A 4,780-nucleotide genomic window follows, 5' to 3' on the forward strand; every position below is an offset into this window, starting at 1 on the left:
GTGCTTTATTGAATTCTCCACCTAGGAGCCCTTGGGTCTAATATTTTTCCCTCTCTCTTTGTTTATGAGCACTGAGGCTAGTATGTGTATGGATTTGGGTTTTATACATAATTAGGTGGTGATGGCAGGAGTGGAAAGGGGGGTTGGACTACACCCGGTGGTGCTTAGGGCTTACTGCTGGCTCTGTGCTCAAGGATCACTCCAGGAAGTATTCTGGGGGACCATATGTGAAGCTGGAGAACAAACTGGGGTCAGCTACACAGTCTTATCCAGGTTCTGTTTCTCTGATCGTTCAAAATTGGGTTTAAGATAACTGCTATTTAGTCATTGTATGACCATTAACAAACGAACTTTTCTTGGGTCCATTTATTTAAAACTGTAAATTATTTCTTAAGAGGTAAGTAAAAGGGATGCTGCTGGAACATTGTGTGTGTGTGTGTGTGTGTGTGTGTGTGTGTGTGTGTGTGTTTATGATTAAAATCAGTTCTTTTATTGAGGGAGAGAAGTTACTCCAGTGTTCCCTGGTGGAGAGAAAGGGGGAAAGTGGGAAGTCAAGTTTGCTGGTGAGAACTTAAGGGTCTGCCAACATTGTCAGAATCCAGGCTTTTCCGGATCTTTCCATGCCTTGTGTCTACAGATCGGCAAAGGGTTCCGGAGAACCAATTGAGAGGCTTCTTTCAGCTGTCAACCAAGAGGCTCTAGGTCTTCTCTCAGCCAAGGCATCCAGTGAAAATACAATTTATTTTTCAGAATCCTCTGGGGAATTAAACAGTCTCTTTCGCATCGCATTATCATGCTCCCTGCTCTTGATCCTCTTTTCCGTGCACTCTTTCTTCAAGCATTTTTCTCATCTCTCAATCAAGATCATTGCAATGACCAAACATTTCAGAAAGCCATGATTTTTGTGACATTCCTGAAGCAAGTGTATCAAGATGTTGCACTCTTCAGTTGTGCAAGTGCGGAGATAAGTCGGGATGCATCCTTAGGAGGAGGTGACGGACCCCAGCAGAACAACCCGGACGGCGGCCCGCCCAGGAGCCTGCAGCAGAGTCGGGGCGACCCGCTGAACCAGGCGGAGACGAGGCTCAGGGCGCATGCGCGGGCGCGCCCCAGTACGGCGGCCGCGAGGGCCCGCGGCGGCTCCGCTGGAACATAGTTTTGAGAAAATTAAATGTGGGGAACGTTAGCCAATTAAAATTATTATGATAATTAAGGTTATATGCTTATAATACTGTAAATAGCATTTATGTTTTTAATGGATAGTCAGAACAGTTCCCTGAAAGCCATTGCCAGTCCCCACCTCATATGATACGTCTAGTCTGTCACTTCATTCCCCTCTACATCCCTTGCTTGGTGATTGCAGTATAATACTTATAAACATGTATATGTAGATGCATATATGTATATGTATATGTATATTCCACAATTGTTAAGTAGATTGAGTAAATGCTAGAACTTTGTAGACCAGCATTACTCAACAAGGGATCAAATAACTCCTAGGGGCCCACCAGGTTGTTACAAGGGGAACACAGGTTAAAATCAAATAAATGGGTGATTTTTACCTCTAGTCTTGTGACAAGGTTGGAATACCAACTAATAGAACAGGGTGCCACAAGAAGAAACAAGGCCCAAAGGGAGTTGTAGTCATTGAAAGGGTGAGAAACAATGGTTTGGGCCACTAGTTTTGTTCACTGGTTCTGGAGATTATAAGGTGATTCAAGTGTCAGCTCTGGATATCAAAGCATTTTTCTCTTCCATAAAATTTTACTCATGATTTGCTCGCTTCGGCAGCACATATACTAAAATTGGAACGATACAGAGAAGATTAGCATGGCCCCTGCACAAGGATGACACGCAAATTCGTGAAGCGTTCCATAAAAAAAAAAAATTTACTCATGTTGAGATAATATATTTGTGGTTATATATATACATATGTATATATATGTTGCATTTTGGTGATCAGTGCTTTGTGATAATTAATGGTTTTCTCTCACCTTGGTGATTCTTCTTATTCTGAAGTTCATCCTAGTAGCATTCTAGCTAATTTAGATTTCATTTTTTGGGGGTCACACATGGAGATGCACAGGGGTTATTCCTGTCTCTGCACTCAGGAATTTCTCCTCGCAGTACTTGGGGTACCATATGGGATTCTGTGACTCGAACCCAGGTTGGCTGGGTAGGGACTGTAGATGAAATAAGACAGAGCTGCAAGAAGCCACTGCAGATATACCAAATCTACAGTCTGTCTTCCCTAAACTGGGTAAGGCCTCTGGCCACCAACATTCCAAGAAGAAACAAGAGCAAGAATATCCTCTTTGAAAGGACTGATAAAAAGTGAACTTTAATCTACTTTTACCTCTTGACCATGCTGAGGCTTTCACCTGATCAGCATATCATTTATGACCTCATCTTTCTCTTTCCCTTATAAAAACTCACTTTTGTGCCTTCTGCAGACTCTCTCTGAATATGAGCTTTACAACTCTTTCATTTATTTATTTTTGTTTTGAGGTCACACCCAGGGGTGCTCCAGGTTTACTCTTGGCTTTGCACTCAGGAATCACTCCTGGCGGTGCTTGGGGGACCATATAGGGCCCATATAGGATGTGGGGATCGAAGTTGGGTCAGTTACATGCAAGGCAAATTCCCTACCCGCTATATTATCACTCCTGCCCCTCTACAACTCTTTTTTTCTTATTTTTAATTTTTATAAGGTTGTTTGCAATAATTTATTGTATTCAATATTCTAACACCAAACCAATTCCACCACCATTACACCTTATCATCACCATTATTTTCAATTTTACCACTACTACCCAAGCCTGCCCCAAAGGCAGATCCTCAATAATTTATTTTTGTTGTTTGTTAAGAGTTATTCACTAAAAATGATCCAAAGAGGGCTTTTTAGAGGAAAATGTATGAAGATTGTTGTATCTCATCTTGGAGCTGTTAAGCCTTGTATAAGAAATTACTGACATGTTGTTACATGTTGAGCCTTGTGAACACATATATATGTGTACATATGTATGTATGTATATATATATGTATATAGATAGATAGATCAAGATCAGTTGCCTTCTACTTTGTGTGCTACTGTTGGTACACCAGTGGCATAGAGTATGAGATGTAACTCCAGAAATTCCAAAATTTTAAATAGAATGATACAGCTTGAGGTAAATGCATCTCTGCCACTTGTTGCTCTTTTTCGAGATTTTTTGTGAGTCTCTGGATCATGGCCGTTAATGAGTTTCTATGGTGCCCTTTTAATGCCCAAATAAACACTCTGATTGTCTCCCAATTCGACTTTTTATTCGGTTGTTAAGGGTCATCAATTTTAATTTTTGGAGGGGTTTTTGTTTTGCTTTGTTTGGGGCCACACACCCACCTGTGCTCAGGGATTACTCCTGGGCAGTGTCTGGGGCCTATATGTGTTGCCAAGATCAAATACAGATGGGCTATGTGCAAGGAAAGTACCTGAAGTGCTGTGCTATGTTTCTGGTCTCAATTTTAGACTTTTGAGAATGGTAGATAGTCAAGAGAATTTTGTTTCGATTTTACTTTAGGCACAGTGGTTTACTATGCTGTTAATAGTAGCATTTCGTGCACGACACGGTTTAGCACCAAACCCCTCACCTGAATATCTACTTTTCTGATCATTGTCCCAGTGTCTCTCCTCTTCACTCCCCAAGGTAGCTTACTACTAAGACCAGTTCTCAATTTCTGTGACCTTTGGGTATTTGCATGTCTTTATATTCCATCATGTCTACTACATGTCTTTATATTCCATCAGGAGAGAGATCATTCTGTGTGTGTGTCTCTCTCTCTGTGAGTGAGGGCACTCACCACTTGCGTTTGGTGGTCAAGAGTCGCCTCCCCATCCCAATCAGCCTCTGCATACCAACACATGAGGGAGGAAACAGGACCGCCAAAATGGTTGGTGATTAATTGCCATATATTACAGTCTATGTTCCTCCATGCATTCCATTCTCCCTATGTGTCTATTCCAGTCTCGCCCCATGCCCCATTCCAGTTTCACCCTGTCCCTCATTCCAGTCTCACTCTGCCCTCATTCCCATTCCCTCATGCCCCATCTCACAGACGTCATTATTCACCCAGCCCCCCAGAGTTGGGGGTAGCAATACACCTTGTAGTGATTGCACACTTAATATATGTAAGGCCCTTCCCTCAGGTGAACCTTCTTCTAGGACAAAATCTCATCTTGCAAGAAGATACACCCAAGGGCAGAAAACCATCTAGGGGCATATTTCTCCTTTCCTTGGTCTATTTCCATTTGAATGGACATCTTAAATTTACTTCTTAATATTTCTAGTCATTTTGTATGAACACCGTAGCACTGTAGCACTGTACTCCTGTTGTTCATCTGTTTGCTCAAGTGGGCACCAGTAATGGCTCACAACAAATTGTGAGACATGTTGTTACTATTTTTGGCATATTGAATACGTTATAGGTAGCTTGCCAGGCTTTGCCATGCAGGCGAGATACTCTCAGTAGTTTTCCCGGCTCTCCGAGAGGGGCGGAGGAATAGAACCCGGGTCAGCCATGTCGGCCGCATGCAAGGCAAACGCCTTACCCACTGTGCTATCACTATTAAGGTTTGTATTATTGGAAAATTGCTATGTTGATCAAAGGGATGGTTCTTCCTATTCCCATTTTGTTTTATACAGAATTTTCTTAATGATAAACTTATATCCTATAATTTGATTAATTAAATATTTCTGAATTGAAAGAAAGAGAAACTTAACACCGTAAGATATATTAAGTT

The 4,780-nt window shown here is 41.7% G+C and overlaps 1 non-coding gene across 1 annotated transcript; it reads left to right on the forward strand.

Annotated features, from left to right (window-relative positions):
• The first annotated feature begins 1,775 nt into the window (after nt 1-1,775).
• Nucleotides 1,776-1,882, forward strand: LOC130031288 (U6 spliceosomal RNA). Its single transcript, XR_008793636.1, has one exon. It is a non-coding gene; the product is annotated as a U6 spliceosomal RNA (small nuclear RNA).
• The last annotated feature ends 2,898 nt before the right edge of the window (nt 1,883-4,780 follow it).

Source organism: Sorex fumeus, unplaced genomic scaffold, assembly GCF_029834395.1.
Source record: "Sorex fumeus unplaced genomic scaffold, SorFum_2.1 ptg000046l, whole genome shotgun sequence".
NCBI lineage: Eukaryota > Metazoa > Chordata > Mammalia > Eulipotyphla > Soricidae > Sorex > Sorex fumeus.